General features: G+C 42.6%; 1 protein-coding gene and 1 pseudogene across 4 annotated transcripts in view; both read left to right on the top strand.

Moving 5' to 3' along the window:
- The window catches only part of GRIA1 (glutamate ionotropic receptor AMPA type subunit 1), a 301,502-nt gene that overhangs the window by 120,633 nt on the left and 162,114 nt on the right, over positions 1-18,755 (top strand). The gene's annotated exons all lie outside the window — the stretch shown is intronic.
- Positions 5,260-6,010, top strand: LOC102950860 (annotated as a pseudogene).

The raw sequence follows: 18,755 nt of genomic DNA, 5'->3' as shown, positions 1-18,755 counted from the left end.
TCTCATTTCTTATCTCTGTTCTACACCCTTTCATTTAAAGTTCTAAACAGGATAACTTCGCAAGACGTTTTCTTTCTTGGTTGGAGGCAAGGGCTCTATTGGGGATTTGGAGTGTCTCTGTCTGACCCTGCTTTGTTTGGGACTCAAAAATCTCCACTGTTCTGTGAGATTTGATTGATTGAGGTTTGGCTCTCCCAAGCAATGAGCATTCCTGTGGCTAAAAGGGCTTCCAGCTAGACATTTCTGCAACCATAATCCAATTCTCAATTTTTTTTTTCAGTGTAAAGCAGAGGTGGAAAACTGATTACCCAGTGGTGGCTCCAGCTTACAGATGTGTGACGGTTCTCACAGAGATTTACAATAAAAGTTTTAGGTAGCTTTTAAAAAAATCATAGGATTGCACATAAGAATCCAGATCCTTAGCTTTTTTAAAAAAGAAAAATAGGAAGATCTGGACCTGCTTTTCACTTGACAAAGTTTGGCTAAAGCTGAGTGAGCACTGGCAGGGAGAAAAGTGTTCTCTCATCTGCCCATTTGTTCATTTATGCTTCCTGCTGGGCCCTGGAGCTTACAACTGAGGGAAGCAGTGTGCTTCTCCAGAAAAGATGCCAGACCGGATCTTAAGAGCTGTGAGCCTGTAGTCATGACTGTGCTTTTAACTCATTGTGTGACCTTGGTGGAGTCACTCCCCTGCCTGAGTCTTAGTTTCTCATCTGCAAACTTGGGAGAATGATCTCGTCCGCCTCTCAGTGATTTGGGGATGAGCTAAAATGGGAGAATGTGGGTCCTTGACTATTAGTTGCAAAAAAGTAAGGAATTATTGCTATTATCTGTCATTTGCACTTCAGTAAGCATGAATGATTCCGGGACAAGTTCTGATGGACAGAAATCCTCGAATGCACAGGAGTGCTGGGAATGAACGTGGAGAGGGGACTCCATGATAAGAAAAGCACACAAAATAGACACAGCAGTGAACTTGAGGAATCTGCAGTCTTTCTGAGGGGGCTTTGGGAACAGGAGAATTTGAAGAGGGTATTAACCAGCTCCGTTTTATGGATAAGAAAATTGGGGCCCAAATGGAATGTGGACCTGTATATCAATTCTAGCTACGTGTGCCTTTGTACGTGTTCCTTAACCTCTCCGAGCCTCTGTTTCCTCATGCATAAAATGGTCTTCGACTCTATCTTACCATGCACTGTGAAGATTCAGTGGAATAATGTGCTTTCAGTACCTAAAACATATTGTAAATGTCTATTAAATGGCAGCCGCTATGATTAATTCAATCAAGCGTATGCTAATTGAACCACTGGCAAATCAGGAAGTAGTTGAGAGAATAAGACATACTACCGTGGCTGTTTCCTTACCAGAAAAGAACTTTTCCTGAACCATATGGGGCTTCTTCTACTTCTCCTTGCATTGAGGGAACGTCACCAGTATTCTTCCCAGCATTTGCTGCTAGGTTCATATGATACACAACCCTAGAGACCCGTATCAGTAAATTCTGACAGCCAGAGGTGGTATTAGCATTATAAAGTGTTTGCAGAATAGGACTAGTGTGCTTCCCCTTCATAAATCCTTAAATGATACCCCTACTCAGCCAGGAAGGAGAAATATGGGCCAAAAGAACACGTACTTCTTTTTGCTTTTCACTACCTTGCCTACTTCTTTGCACCACCACATCTGAATATTAAGGCAAGAAGTGCTCAAGTTCCTCTGGGCTCCGGAAGGTTTGAACAAATTAGCATTCTTGGAGTCAGCCCTTCTTTTTGGACTAAACTCCCTTTTCTTTTCCTCTCAGTAAAATTTCCCGTTCTGGAGAGTACTTTCTCTGCCACGCCTTTCCTAACGTAATTCTGTTTGATTTCCAGCGAGCAGCTCCTGAAAGGAGCCGCTGAACCATGCCTCAGCAGGCATTTCAATTCCTGAACACCAGCTTTCCAGCAGAAGCTGCTCCAGATGCATCTTTATATCCAGTAATCGTGCATTTAACCAAAATGAATGACACAGCATTTTTCTTCCTCTCTGTTTCCAGCCCATTAGACTTATTTGTCACCCATGGAAAAGCTCCCCCAGTTTGGGCTCCTGCCAAATCAGTGAACGTACAAATACATGCATCAAAGACACCTCCACACACACACACACACACACGGATGTAATAGATACCTAGTCTGCATCTCTGCACCGAGCATTTAACATTTCATTTCTCGACTTTATGTTTCTTCTGAAGTTGTAGTCAGCTGCTTCTTTCCTTATTTCTTACCTCCCTGTCTCCCTCTTTCTTCCCTTTTCTACCTCTACTTTTTTTTTTCTCTACTTTTCCCAGAAACCACCTTTCTGTTGTTGTTGTTGTTGTTGTTGTTGTTAGTCGCCACAGAATCTTATGTTGTTTAGTCTTAAAGGAGCTTGAGGTAATTTTTTTGAGTTTATTTATTTAGAGAGAGGGCGGGGAGGGGCAGAGAGAGAGGAGAGAGAGAGAATCCCAAGCAGGCTCCATGCTCCGTGCAAAGCCTGATGTGGGGCTTGACCTCACAACCATGAGATCATAACCTGAGCCAAAACCAAGGGTTAGGTCTTAACGAATTGAGCCACCCAGATGCCCCGGGATAATTTTTTGTATAATTCTCTCACCTCAGGTTTGGGAAATCTGTGTGCCAGAAAGGAAACCATGCACCATGGGTGGTTTTCCTTTGCCCTTAGGAAAATTCTCAAACTCCACTGCGTGGCTTGGACCCTGCCTGTTGCCTGTTGTCCTCTCTACCTCAGCCTCTACCTGTAACCACAAAGGCCCTTCAGTCCCTGTCTTAGGGCCTTTACACACGCTTTTCTCTCTTCCTGGACAGTCCTTCACACATAGCATACACCCCTTCTTCAGTACTTCACCTCCTGTCTATTCAAGTCTCAGACCACACACTATACCCTGTTCATTTCCTCCTGGTATTTATCACAATTTTTAATTATGTATTTATTTGAGAAGTCAGTTCCTAATGTCTCTTCATCTAATAGAAGCAAGATCTCTAAGGATAAACACCATGTCCTTGCCCCCATGCCCTATTTCCTCAGTGCTATATACAGCATCTGGCATTTGAGAGTAACAATAGATGTTAACAATAAGGTAATAGCATCTAACATTTATTGAGAATTACTAGTTTAAGGTATGCTGTTCTAAGGTTTTTTTTACCTGTATTTTTACATGTATTGAATACTTACAACCATCCTGTGAGGTGGATGTGATTATTATCCCCATTTTGCAGATCAGAAATCTGAGTGGTCAAGTCAGTCACCCATGATTATATGGCTGAAAAGTAGCAGAGCTAGTTTCTAACTTAGGCATTCTGACTCCAGCACCTGAGCCCTCGACCAGAACATGCTGGGCCTCTATTAAGCGCTCCATTAATATTCATCGAAAGAATAAATGAAAAAACATATCAAAATTGATTACTTGCACAACTGAGGTTACAACTTGCGTTGTTTGACTGATAATCCACCCCCCTCTCTATGCAGACAGACAGCCTCTCAGGCACCAGCAGAAGGCAGTTAAAAGAAAGAAGCAGATTAACAAATTGGTCTATTGCTGATAAGGACCGTGGTAGCGGGGGGAGCTGTGATGTGAATTGTGGAGTGAAGTGCAAATCATCATTTTCAATTCAGGCAAGACCCAGTAGCAGGTGGAAAAACACTAAATTGGTTGAAGAGTTCTTAAGATAAGGAATCAGGTTCTTCAGAAACATCAAGTGGAATTACAGTTATTATCACTAACAAGTCAGGTGATTCTTATGCTTTGGATGGTATTTTTCAAACCTGATTTCACGATATAAGTAACCATCAATTTTATGGAACTGCTGGTCAGAATTTTAGGATGAGAGCTCCAGGAATGTGCTTTGTTCATTCTTTGTATCCACAGCATGAAGGACAGAGACAGGCACATAGTAAGTGCTCAATAAATATGTTTAATGAATTAATGGAAAAATGTATACAAACAAATCTGTCAGCAGGAACTTGCTGAATACCTGCTAGTAAATCTGTGTAGTTTAAGCCACAGTGAGAAACACAAAGAAAAATAGTCAGATTCCTATTTATAGAGAGGTCATAATCTAGGTAGACCTACTAACCATTATCACGGTCAAAAAGTACCACCATCATTGGAGATTTTGTTGGTCTAGCTGCTGTGGTATGTCCCTTTATATATCATTAGGTCATTTTCATACTTGCAACAATCTTAAGTGATGGCACTACTACTAATCTCCATCCCCAGATGTAGAAACTGAGATTTGGAGATGCTAATTCCTTTCCCAAGGTCACAAAGCCAGGAACTGATGGATCTAGGATTTGAACTCACGTCTGTCTGACTCTGGAATCAACCATGCCAAATGTACTCCTCCCCTTATTTCCAGATCACCGTCTATGGGTGAGAAGCATGGTGAGACTAAAAAGTTCGCATTTGCTGCTTACCTGAGTCTGGGATATTTCCATTCTTCACCTGCCACAATCCTATTTGTTATGTAGGTCCCAGATTCACTAACACTTTCCCCTGGAAGGCTTCTCAAGCACTTAAGAACTGGGTTAGCTCTTCCCTCCTTTATGCTCTCTTTGGAACTCTTCCTGACTCCTGTTCATAATGCTTCTTACCCCACATTCTAATCACTTATGTTTCCCACATACTCATCTCTGAGTTCCTCCAGGATAGCAATCTAGCCTCCCAGGGCCTAGCACAGTGCCTGGCATGTAGTATGTCATTTAATAAAAACGTATGAATGAATGAATTTTAGGTAGATATTGCCATCATATGGGTCCAAGTAAATATACAGCAGCAGCATTCAAAGGGAGGAGTACATTCCTGGGCACTAATTGAAGCCTAAGGGCAAAGGATTCCTGAAAAGTTGGGTAGGACATGCAGGCAGCGCCACAGGGCACTATAGTAGTTGTAATAGCCCTTGGTGGATGAGTGGAGGGCCACATGTGGTACCCGAATTGGCAAAGCAGCCCGGGAACCCCTGCTGAGGATACTATTATTCGTGGTTATGCTCCCCCTGCCCCATCCTCAAGGATTTGCAAGCACAAGGGCAGGAGAGACTCAAGAGCAATGGTCCATCGTGGTGATGAAGCTGAGCCCAGAGCTACACATACAGCTAATTGTATCAAAATGGGGAAGAAAAGCAATCGGAAGGAAATTCAAACCACCACACTTACTGATTGAAATACGCTGTATTGTTTAGACAAAAAACAAAAGGTTTGAGGAACTTCTTATCCTGCTAATTTGTGATGGAGGAAGAACAAAGGCCATGGAAGGCAACATTTTACTTGGAATTACCTAAAGTGGAACTTCATGCCCACTTGAATGAACTCATTGGTTCTAACACCATGAGGAAATCAATAGCCAAGAAGCCCAGGTCTTAAAATCCACGATCCTGTCATTAGAGGAATGTTTCCAGATAGTTCAAATTACTCACCAGCTTACTACTAACCATGAAGATATGCTCATGGTTACAAAAGATGTCATTAAAGAATTTTCAGAGGATGGTGTCAGGTACATGGAGCTAAGGCACACACCAAGAGAAAATGCTGCAGGCCTAGGAACACTTCCATAGAATCTGTACTGGAGGGTGTAAATTGTCCAACAAGAAAACTTAATACATTGATGGCAAGTATTTGATAGCAATAGGCAGACAAGGTTGGCCCGTTGGTAGACAAGGAGACTGTTAAACTTGATGAAGAGTTGTACCTTTCTACTAAGGTTATAGTTCTTGACCCTGCCCTCAGTGGAAACCCTACCACAGGACAAGCTAAAGACTTCCTGGAACCTCTTTTAGAAGCTAAAAAAGTATGTCTGACATTAGCATTACATTTTTCAGAGATTCTACCTCCCCCATCCCCAAAAAGCCACTCACAAGTACTCCTGTACTTGTTTCCTGAACAGAATCTGGCATTGGACTTTTCTTAACTGCTCTGAAGGAGGATCCCTGGATCTGGTGGCCTTTTGAGGCAACACTCAATGCCTTTGGGTAAAGGTTAGGACTTCAGGTCCTGCAGACAACCTTCTGTCTCTCTTTCCTGCAGCTTCCAAGTTGCCACCCATTTGTAGGGAAGAGTACTGTCTTAAAAATGTAAAAATCATTTAGAAATTGTTATAAAAAGTTGAATTGAAGGCCATGTGATTATTAAGTTTCCTATCCCTGAATGTTTGGACTGTGTGAAACTAGCCAAGTTATTTATGCTGCCTACACCAACATTTTAATCCATACTTTTGAAATGACATAAATTAGAATGTTGGGAATTCCAAATGAGGTAATACATTAGGAATTCAGCAAAGAGCTCTGTTCTTTGTACCTATTCAGATGTTTATCATGGCCACTGCTGTTTATGCTGCTACTTGTCTTCTAGTGTTATCATTAGGGAAAGTTGGGAGAGTAAAGCATTTCAGACAGAAGGACACTTCTTAGTCAAAGCATAGAGATATGAAGAAATTTCCTGCCCTCATATATAAAGACTATTCCTGGTATTCGTAAAAAAGGCTATAGATATTTAGCACATTGAGAAAGATTCCTCTGAGCCAAGCAATCAAATGCTCAGAAAATTAGAGAGCCAGTGAAGTCACACTCCATTCCTAAATTTTAAGAGATTAATGTCCAAATGAAGAGTCCAGGGTGTGTCAGAGTCCAGTATATGCATCTTTTCCACTAAATATACAGCTGGGGTTCTGTAACATGGCTGCCATTTTGTTCTCAGGAAGTGGCTAAATCAGCCATTTGGTCCTTGGGAATATTGGCTTCTCTTCTTCTCTCTGGGGAAGAGTGCTGTGTTATTAGCCATCTCTTTTATCCGGAAGTAGGACAACAATTTTGGCTCTGCGTCTGGTCATCTAGTCTCTTCTAAGGTGTCCTCAGTGGAAATGAGAAAAGGTGGTATTTGGTCCTTGTGCTGGGATTAAGAAGAGTGGATGTGCTGGTATATATGATCCCCGAATTGTTTTCCTGAGCCACCTCCTTTCAATCTGTAAGATCTTATAGAAGTCACCACCTAAAGTATACTTAAGAGTAGGTCATGCCCTCATCTCATTCCTGTAGTGGGTCTCCATGACCAATTAAAATTACTATCCTTCTCTTTATGTCTATTATTTGAGTTTACCCTTTCTTTTTGCTTTTTGTTTGTTTGTTTTGCTTTTTTTTTATTTTTTGGTTTTTGTTTTGCCTTAAGTCCTTTTGATACACTGTACATTCTTATCATGCTAAACCACTGGCACCCCCCAAAAGGTCAAAAGGTCACATGTATACTGTGTTTTTGGCCTAATTTTCCTCAAACTGTTTTCTTCCACTTAGAATACCCACATCCTATTATGACTCTCCAGACCCATCTTGATAGATGTAGTAACAACCAGAAGATAACACAGGATTATGTGGTTTCTTGTGTATTGAATCTTTTTTCCCCAGAGATAACCTGTTTGCGTAGCAATTTGGCTTAATTTTGTCACTTTAGCAAGAGTGGAAGTAGATGGCCTAGAAATCTCTGTGGGGCTGGGATGGAGAGTGTGATAGATGGAATCTAGGGTCTAAACTGTCTAGTTAAGAAGATTACAACTTCTGGAGGTAGTTTGCACTTTATCCTATGTGCATCCCCACTTGCCCAGCTTCCAGATTTTAAACGACCTTGTAATTCTGGAAGACTTCTAATATATAAAGGTGGAATAAAGCCAGATGAAAGAATCGCATCCCTCTTGCATCCTGCAGGCAAATGCATGTTGACTGTAAAACTGTGTAAATGTAAGTTAAGTAATTTCACGGTCTTGGTCATTGAACTTGTTAACAGCAGCAGACAAGAAAAGTAGCAGGTGAGTGTGGAGTGAGCAGGGACTGCTGACAAAGGGAGGAGTGACAGCAGACAAGGAGGGAGGGTCCAGCAGAGACTATGTGCTCAACGAGTATGAAGCTGTCTGGTGACCAAACGAACAAACAAAACCAAAACACCTTACTACTTTGGGAGTCCTTAAGTTATCACTCACACCAATGCTTATGACTTTCAATAAGAAACCAGGTATCATATGCCTATTATGTGTCAGATCCCATTCTAGGAAATTGAGGGGAGTTCTCTAAAAAGTATAAAATACAGTGCCTAGCTCTGAAAATATTTACCATCTGCAACACTACCACATCGGCCAAGGTGACGTTGTATATGTTCAGTTCTTTTTACAAATGCAGAGGCATATGTAGAACCCAGTAGGAAGTTTTTCTATTCAAAACATTTAAAACTATGTAGCCACTTACAAAATAAAATTGTTCCCTACTTTCTCCAAGATACCATTTCCTGACAATGCTAGTAATGGAGACATTTCAGAATAATGACCTCATAAGGTTCACACAGCTGTCTCTGTGCCAACTTGAATAACACACAATCACGACCTCACTTAGTCCGGGGGCAGATCTTAACAGCTTGATAGGACTATGGTCAGAAATGTAGTTTGGCTAAACTGTTTTCCCACTTTATTGGCTAAACTGTTTTCCCACTATACTTTTAACTTATTTAATGAAAGGGAGTGTCTCGTTAAAGGTGCATAGTTTTCCTGAGAGTCCACAGGGACTCCATGAGGCCATGGCACCTACAGGACATTAGACAAAAAAAAAAAAGGAGTTGAGTCTTGAGATAGATCAGGAACCCCCAAATTCATCCTGTACTTAATTCATTTTGAACACTTTGGTTTATTCCATCAATCCAGTCATTTAGAGTTGAGGAAGATCTTTCTCTTTCCAAAAGGCTGAGTTAGGGCATTTTCCCTGGGGATAGACCTCCTTTATAATCAGGCAGTGACATAGCCCATGGTACAGGGGGAGAAATGGATTACTGCCCCTATATTATGTAATGTATTGGTGAGGGTAAGCATAGTGGGAGTCTTATTAAAGCAGCAGGCAGAACCAGGGCCAACCATCCATGTTAAATGGAAAAAAGAATGTGTGTGTTTATCCCACTGTCTACCAAATTTGTTTTCGGAAAAATACAATGAGAGCAGAAGAAAATGAAGAGTAGGAAATGCTACAACTGCTGGGCCTTTCTGGCTTAAAATCTGAGCGAGATCAGGAAAAATATGGCTAAAATGCTGAGTTTGGAGTCAGGAAAAGTAAGTTCAAGTATTGGTGTTGCTGCCATACCCTCAACTATTCGACCTCAAGGACAAATTTCCCCTTCCCAGAGTATCTGCCTCTTTCCTATGACAGAAGGAATTAGATGAAGCCTCTGTGTAGAGGTCCTTTTACTCCTGGCATTCTAGGGTTCAATAGTAATCTAAAACAAGGACCTTCTTTTTAATGTATAACATACAATGAAGTGTATACAGTGAAGTGACCTATAAATTCTGCTGAACTTTAAAACTTTTTTTTAATGTTTTTATTTATTTTTGAAAGACAGAGAGAAACAGCACGAGTGGGGGAGGAGCAGAGAGAGAGGGAGACACAGAATCTGAAGCAGGCTCCAGGCTCTGAGCTGTCAGCACAGATCCCGATGCGGGGCTCGAACTCGTGAACTGCGAGATCATGACCTGAGCCGAAGTCAGACGCTTAGCCAACTGAGCCATCCAGACGCCCCTAAATTCTGCTTAACTTTAAATGTTAATTAGATGCAAATACACAATGAAAAAGTAGGGTGAAAGTCATTCCTCTCTGTAGATTAGGAAGTACAATATGATTCCTTTGTAGTGGGAAGAATGAGTCTTATATAGGCTGAAGCAAGCCTTAAAAAATGTAGGGAAACCTAGACACTACTGTAGTCTGGGCTTTCTTCCCTTTGGTGAGATTTTTCTTTTCTCTTTTTGTACCCATGGTTAAGGGACAAATGTCTACATGGAGCTATGACATAAGCATATAGGAACATCATATCATGTGAACACAGTCATAAGTAATGGTATCGTCTAATAGATTTATATGATCTAGAGGACATGAGTATATATGGTTTCCAGTCAACCATATTATCTATCTGTTCTGAGAGAAAGGAAGACTTATCCAATTGTTACATGTGAACATGAGCTGCGAAAATAGTCCAGGAGCCAAGGAATTTGTGCTCACTGGGTGCCACAACTTGTGTTAGCACTTGACCTATTTTCCTTCTTTTAATCCATAGACTAGAAGCTCCCTTTCAGTATATAGTTTTTAAACATTATTTGCTCTTCTGATTCCTATTTGTAAATGAGGAAATTTAATCTCGGAGAGGTTAAGCAAGGTCTTACAGCCAGTAAATAGTACAAGCTGAGAATGAAAGCTTCTCTGACTCCAAGGCCAGCTCCCTGCCACAGTACCGCATTGCCTTCTGGAAGTCCTACTTCCCACTTTACTTCTGCCTTTATTTGGCTCTGGTACCTGAAACAAATCACTAGAGTTCTTGAATCTCAGTTTTTCATCCATTAAAAATCACAAAAACCAACCAACCAAAGTGGAATGTACAGCCTCTGCTCTTCTTCCATGGTTGGTGGGTGATCTTTACAGGACTACAGTTAGTTCAGTGGGATTGGTGTCTCTTGCAGTCATGAAACATGGTGACCTTGGACTTTAATTGGTCCTTGTACAACCGGAAGCTATATGTAAATTGTATCATATGTTTGCACATTTGTATTGTATTAGAAGAGTCCAAAGCTTTCCTGAGGCTACCAATGAAATCTGTATCCCCAAGGGCCTCAGAACCTTCTGATTAGAAGGTCTCCTTATGATCTCTTCTAACTCAAAGCATCTGTAACAATCCAACATAAATTAAGATTTGATACAAAGGCAGAACTGACACTTGCATCAGAGACTATGGGGTATCATGGGTCGGGACCTGGGTCCTGGTTTACTCTGCCTTGTCATCTAAAGAGAGATGCTAATTCCTGTCTGCCTCCCCCCCCCCCCCCGCCCAGTGCAGTAACTGTAAGAATCAGATGTGATAATATGGATGAAAACACTCTGAAAAAATATAAAGTATGCTGCAAACTTATGATATTAACTGCGAGATATTAAAGTATCAAGTCATTTTACTAGTTGTCAACTGAGAAAGGGGGACAATTGCAAGCTCCATCAGCAAAATTTAGACACCCTGCTTGTTCATCCTTCAGCAAGGTCCTGCAGCTGACACTTATGTGTCAATTTCCTTGATTTTAATAAGAATTGGTTGCAAATACAGCTTACAGGATTCAAATGGAGATCATCAACAGTCTGGGAGCTGATGAAAGAACTTAAACTTTATACTCTAGACGAGAGTGTTTGTCTTTTATCTCCTGTCTTCCATTAGTCAGCGATTCTCAAAGAATGGTCCAGGACCAGCCACAGAGTATCATCTGAGAACAAGATAGAAATGCAGATTCTCAAGCCCTACCCCAGAATCAGAAATCCTGAGGGGGAGGGGGGGGGGGCAACAGTCTGCATCTTAACAAGCCCTCTAGGGAAATCAAATGCACTGTATGCTCAAGTTTGAGAACCACAGCCATAGGTGATTATCCCAGGACAGACCTCCTGGGCTGATATTTTGGCCATGGGTACTCAAAAGAGAATGGCAGGACTCCAGTAACCTGGGAGTATCTAGCAAAGGCCTGTTGGGGGCTGGAATCGGCAAAGGTTGGGCCGGCAGGCATGGCCCAAAACATGATCAGATAGGCCTGTTATGTATAAGGCTCCATGTTAAGTTTTATGGGGCCTGAGAAAGAAGAAAGTGGCCCTGTTTCAAGGAATGCAGCTCTCTCAAGATGCAGGAAGTATTGATACCTTTGGTACCCTTGGCAGTTGAAGAGTGATAATGATCCAAAATTAAACCATACATATGTAACAGTTAGCTCCATGGTAAACTTTCTTCTCTGAGCCTCAAAGTATGGAACGTAACAAAAAATATGAGACGAGCTAATGTTTATTGAGCATTTGTCATATTCTTAGCACTGTTTTAAGTGATTTTGATGTGTTAATGGTACCCCCTATTTTTAGCTATTTACTGTACCAAGCCTTTTGCCAGGCTCTGAAAATATAACTGTGAAATGTAACTGCCCTTGAGGAGCTCACTCGCCAACGGGGAGAATTAGAAGGAAGGGGCCCATCACTGCTCCAGTGGGAAGGACTATGAAGAACAAGCTCAGGGTGTTTTCTGAGGCCTAGGTGAGGCAGGTACACTCAGCTTCTTGTGAATAGAGGTTTCTCAGAGGAGGAAATGCATAAATGTAGACCTCCGAAGGATGAGAGGAAACACTCTGCAGTGGGGAAAACTGAGATTTAGGGCACTTGGACAACTGTTCTCCGAGTCACACAGCAAGTAAGTGGTAGTGTTGGGACTTGAATTCAGGTCAGTCCAATTCCAAAGCCCTTCCTTTTAACCATTAAGTCTAGGCCAGAAAATAGGTTTTATCGAGCCTGTGAATTCTGATAAATCGGTAGTGGCTTCCAGGAATGCTGATGATGGGAACTCTGAGGCCTTGACTGGGCTGCATTGGAAGGAATGCCATGATCAATTAGTGATGTCTGCCCTGGGTGCAGAAGAGGAGAGTATGTGTGTCATGCATTTGCTGACCCTGCACTGCAGAGTGCTGCCTCCAGGACTTAGCACAAAGAGGGACAGACCTGCACAGCTGGTTCTTATTCATGTCAGATTGTCTCTGACTTCAAGGAACTTATAGCTCAACAGCGTCAGCGGGGGCTTATTATATGTTACTAGGAGGTACTAAGTGACAGCTCAGGATGTTCCGAGCTGATGGAGCATTCAGTCATAAAGGGAATAAAGTTTCTTTCTTTCTTTTTTTTTTTTTTTTAAGTGAAGACACTGATTAAGTGTAAGGGTGAAAAACAAACAGCAATAAAGAGAGATCAATCTTATTAATCCACTAAACTTCAAAATTTGTAGGCCAATTCCATTTTCATGCTTTACCATTGTTCCTTCCATCAACATGGAGGCCGTTGAGATAACAGAAAATGGCATTGTTTGCAGGTAATGGGATCCACATTGTCAAGTCAGCTCCCTGGTGCCCAGGGGAAATTTAAATTTAGAAATGCCACTCAAAACATATGCACTCAACATACCTAATGGCTCATCTTTGGAGCAGTATGGAAGTTGATACCAATCACAAGGACTGAGAATATGACTCTTTAAGGCAAAGATTATAAGTTAGTGCCAGTTTGCTTCATACATGGTTTATGGTGTCAGTAAGATAGTGGGCGAGCTCTTTGAAAGCTAATCACATCACGTGTCTCCAGTGTGTCTGTTAAACCAATGTATGGATTGAAATAATGACAACTAGTTTTAACAATCTAGAGGAAACAAAGGGGTACATACCATCAGGTCAGTCAATAGTTAGAAATGACTTCCAGATCAATTTCTTTTGCACAAAGTCCTTTTTTTTTACTTCTCCCAGGCTCACCTGCATGACTGTTACAAGCACTTTTTATCCCTGACATTAAAAATGTTTTAAAAATGACTCATGTATTGGATAGAGAGCAAAAGGAGAAGATGACTTCCCTCAAAATCCCAAGGTCAGAACTGTTTGCCCTCTGGGCATTCCACACCCCCCCCAGGAAGGCTGTGTTGTGAACAATTACCGCTCACTAACCGGGACTTGGCAAGCCAACGTGCCCCCTTTTTCAGAGGCTCACTTGGTAGTTACGGGTGCCCGTGGATGTCATCGTCTGAACGAGCCAGAGGTGAGGATGTAAGCCTCAGTAGACCCCACTCCAGGGCTGTGCCTGCTTATTGTGCTCCTGCAAAGCCCCACTGTCCTCAGAACTAGCTTCTCACCACCCCCCTCCCTCAAGGCATTTACATCAGAGATGATGGGGGAGCTCATCACCTTAAAACCTATTTACCTTATCTTACTTTGGAAGACAAGACTTGACAGTATCAGCCATCAAAACATTTCTCTGGTCAAGTCAAGCTGACCAGTACAGAATGATCTCTGATTCATTTTACAGGAATCTAAACATTATCTGAAACTCAACAAGGGGAAACAACATGACAATAGTCTGTGGAAAAGAGGCTCTGGGGCGTAGGCTGATAAGAACTTTACCTTTCCTTATTCCTACCAGAACTGTGAAAAATAGCCTCTGTGTACAGGGACGGTGCATCTTAGTCTTGACTATATACAAATCTCAGCAAGAAGAACGTGTTCTGGAGCCCAAAGTATGAGGACATCAGTTTCGATTATGTGTTAAGTGGAAAGAGGAGAAGAACCACTTCAAGGTTTGCATTTTAATATATTCAGGATCCAGAAGCTTTTCCTTTGCAGGGCTCCTGATGCATTCATGCCGCAGAGATATCCCAGGTTAGTTCAGAGAAACTACCTTATTGGTCATGCAGTTCATTCCAGTTCTTCCTCCCTGGTAGGCTTCTGGAGATGCATTTTCCTAATGCATTTCAATGCCGGGAGCAGTAGTGGTGCTGAATCTTAGTTGTGTGCTGCCATTTGTCCCATCCTTTGCTCTTTACTTACGCTACATGGGCTGTTTCCCCCTCCATTCCATGGAGAGAGACGCAACCCTGTGCTTTGGGTGGAGCCCAGGGCTGCTGGTAGGATGAGATCTGGTTTCCATGTCTATTTCTGCCACTAACAAGTGTGACTTTGGACAAGTACCTTTCCGTCTGGCGGCAGCCCAGTTATCCAGCCACACGAGAGGATTGGCTGATCCCTAAGGAGTCTTTCCAGCCCTAACATTCTGGGACTTAATGGAAACTGGAATTCTGGGTTTAACTGAGTGAAGTGGAACTAATATTTGCCAACTGCTTTTCTCTTTGGCATTGAGCACCATGCCAGGCACTGCGGGGGATGTACTTATATCAGAGGGCTCTCTCAGATACCACAGCACTCACAGGCGAGCGGGAGTTAGATGAGAAAAGCAGGTTTACAGATATCTCCGGTGCACAGCAGAACACACTGTGTGCTGGGAGCAAAGTACAAATGATTACAGGGTCTGAAAGAGACAGGAATTGCATCTATTTACAAAAAGTCAGAACAGCACTTCATGGCATTTCAGATGAGCGTTGGCAGAGAGAATTCAAACAGGAAGCAGTGTAGTTGCCATAGCAACATTTACTGAGCAGGTATTTTGTGCCAGCCACTGTTCTAAGCATTTTGCGCATAAAAACTCATTTACTCCTCTCATTGTTTTGACACAGAAACTATGATTATTCCCATTCTGCCTATAGAGGAACTGAGGCATAGACTATCTAATTAATAGGCTTAGGCTCATACTATGAGCAAGTAGCTAATGACAAGTGCCAGGATTCAAACCCAGACAATCCGGAGCTTACATCCGGCTAAAAGCCTGGAGGCTCCACTGACTCTCACATATGGAAAGTCTCTGAGCCTGGAGACTGGAGAATGAAAAAGGCCTGACTGCAAGATGAGCTTTGTGGCCCAGGGCAAGTCTTCTTGTGCCTCTAAATTGCCAGTTTCTTATCAGTGACATAGCAGTGATAAGCACTTGCCTCACAGAGTTCTGATTATTCAGCAAAACAGCAGGAATAAAAATGCTTTTTAAAAAGGATACAGAGTCCTATATAATTTTAAATAATAAAGGAAAGCAGAAAGAGCAATGTGAACAAAAGTTCAGAGGTGGTAAGGTACAAAGCATATTTAGGCACATGTTTAGAGCAGAGGGCTTGTCCGGTGTGCTCTGGGAGTCAGAGCACCTGATTGGTCTGGTTAGGGTCTCTTCCCCACAGTTGCACCTTGAGTGATTTCCATCCAGGGTCTTACCTCATCTCATCTCTGGTAGTTAGGCTAGGCCTTGACTCTGCTCTTTCGATGTGGAGAATGACAAATCTACCTTATTTTCCTCATGTTTTATACTGTTGACACTCACTCCAGATGCCAGTGCGATTCTCATTGGCAAGAGTTCAATGGCAGCCTTTGAACGGGAGGACTAGACCCCTAACCCGCAGTTCTAATATTAACATTAGCACATTAGTTTCAGCAGAATTGGTTCACGTAGGAGTGACAGTAACGGACAGTTAGACCAGAGTCGAAACTTGTCTGCATAGAGAAATACACTCATCTCAGCAGTGTCTCTTCTGCAAGATGTAGCACCATGGTCTTCTCCATCCCAGGCAAAGAAACATCTTTAGGTGGTGCCCAGATTACCATGGGGACTGATGGGGAAGGTGGAGAGAGCACACAGTGGTTAAATCCAAGAAAAGGGCAGCTGCTCAAGGGATACCCAGTGAGAAATACACTGGGTGGACTGGGGTCAGGAGACCTGACTTTGAGTGTCACCTTGCCTGACATTTGGCTGATTGACTCTGGAAATGCCATTTCACCTCCCTGAGCTTCCATTTTCTATAAAATGGCATAATTGATAAAGATGCTCTCTAAAACACCTTGGATTCTAAAAGCCTAAAAGCGTGCAAGTTATTTTTAAGCAGAAACTTAACTACAGCTATTCTTAGGCTCCAGCTAGAAGCTACATGTGACTTTTTGTTTCCTACTAACTGCAGAGGTAAGATTTTCAGCTACATGTTGCTCTTATCTCTCTAGTGGTGAGATGATGTTGTTTACAAAACAGCAGCAACATCACAACAGTAGCATCTGGAACAACAGACACCATGGTAGCCAGGCACTGTGTGCTAAGAACACATTTTAAATGCATTTAATTCTCAAAGCAGCACCATTAGGTGGGTACTATTATTATTTCTGTAATACAGATGAGGCAGCAAAGATTTCAGAGTTACTAATTAACTTGCCCAAGGGACAGATTGGGGAATTGAATGGAGTTTGTCCACTGTCAGACCCTGTGCTCTTAACCACTCAAATAGCCAGCCAGGAGGCAGCATAGGCATGTAGGTATCCCAAGTATGGCTCTCGAAGCCTCTCTCCCTTGAAAAAGGATCTCTAAAGATTTCTTTATGGGGAGCAGAGACTTAATTCCCCAGGAAGGAAGAAATAAGTGACTAACTCCCAAGTAAGAGAACAGGATAAGCAATCCTTTCCCTAAAGTGAACTCTGAGGACGCCAAAAAGGACAGGTCTGCATTGGAAGAAAGAGGACCACAGGGACAAGAGTGGCAATGGAGAAGGGCAGTTTCCTCCTTCACCTGCTTACTTATCTGAAAGTTGTTCCCCACAGGACTCCCAGATCCCTCCTGGCAGTGCCCAATGACCCTGACCATGGGAAAGGTACAAGGAAAAGTACTCCAGAGGGGTGTCACAGCTGATAGAGCAGACAGGATGGAGAAACCAGCTGTGTGTGCCAGCCTCCCCTAGCAAGCATCTGTTCCCAAAGCACTATTAAGTGCCAGGTCCACAGAAAGATTCCTAAGACACAGTTCCTGTCTTTAAGGGAAATGTTGATTGCAAAAGATGGGAGACAAATCCAGGCGTGGGTGGTATTAATGCAAAACACTAAGTGTCAAAATGAGAGTCTGAACAACTTGCTTTGTGTGTAAAGGGAGGACCAGACACAATCAACTCTAGAACAAGGCAGAAAAGTGCTAAGGGCACTAATGGAAATGTGAGGTAAGAGCCTAAGGAGGGATGGATTGATTCAGATGGGGGTTGTTGCAGGAGCGGTGGTGTTTGAGTGGGATCTCAAAGGACTGAAATGAGTGGAGAGGGTGGTGATGAAATTTGCATCATCACAGGGGAGTAGGTGTAAGGAGGGATGTCAGTTTGTCTGTTTGCTTTTCTGAAGGCAGGATGGCTACAGGAGTGGGGTTGAAGTGCAGACTGACCTAGTTTTGATTCCCAGGTCGGCCGTGTCCATGTGACTTTGAAACCTTGTATCTTCATCTGTAAATGGAGATGCTAATACCTTTTTCATGAGATTGTTGTGGGAAATAAAGAAATTAATGCTCATGTTTAGTAATACAAATGTTTAGTAAATACTCAATAAATGGTAGCTTTTACTCTGCGTTACTGCTTCAGTGAACATTATCTAGCTCCTCTGGGTGACATCTGAGGCTAACCAGCCACTATTGGATATTCGACAACTTAAAAATTAACTAAATGCATCTACATATTCATTTGCATTTGCTTTACCCCATTTGTATATTCCCTCTCCCCAGATCCTTACAGAGCCAGTACCCCAGCCTGCTCTTGAGTCAGTTCTGCTTTTTCATTTCATGTTGTTCTGGTTTACTTGTCCATACAGTGGGCCAAATTATTGGGTTTTGTTTTCTAGTTTCTTCTTCCTGCAGTACAGTTCTACACTGGACAGGGCACTCCCTATAGCACTTTCCTATCTAGGAGCAAATGCACAAGTTCACGGCCATGGTCAGCTTCTTGAGCAGAGTCCTTGCCTCGTCAACTGCCCAGCTTTGCTCTGTCTCCCATTCATTACTTTGTGGCTGGGAATCATCACAGGATATCGGAATTGTAGGGAACTGCCACCAAATCTTAGGTTTTACCAAGAAGAACCTCAAGGCCCAGAGATAGGACGAGGCTGGACAAGTTTCCACACAGAGACAGGAAGGGTAGGCCGGTGCACTAGACCCCAAGCTGGGGGCCAAAGACAGGCCAGTGTACCCTGGATGGCTTTCCATGACCTTTGTGCCTTTGCTCTGCAGACTTAGGCCCTGAGGAGGGCAAAGATGTGTTTCCTTCCCTCCCTATTCCTCCCTCCACTTCCCTCCAGGCTTTGGGTAAAGCTCGAAGCAGCAGCCCTCCTAGAGGTCCATGCTCCCACAGGGCTTTCTCAGGATGCCCATTACAGCATGACGTACTGACTTGGGGCCTTCACCTCTTGGACCCCAGCTGACAGCCAGTGAGGTGAGAAGATAGAAAACACTTTAAACTGCCTCAGCAGTTTTAAAATGAAGAGGCAGGTAGGAAATGTCTGTGATGAC

This window comes from Panthera tigris, chromosome A1, assembly GCF_018350195.1.
Source record: "Panthera tigris isolate Pti1 chromosome A1, P.tigris_Pti1_mat1.1, whole genome shotgun sequence".
Classification (NCBI taxonomy): Eukaryota; Metazoa; Chordata; class Mammalia; order Carnivora; family Felidae; genus Panthera; species Panthera tigris.
This window is presented reverse-complemented; position numbering and strand designations above follow the sequence as displayed.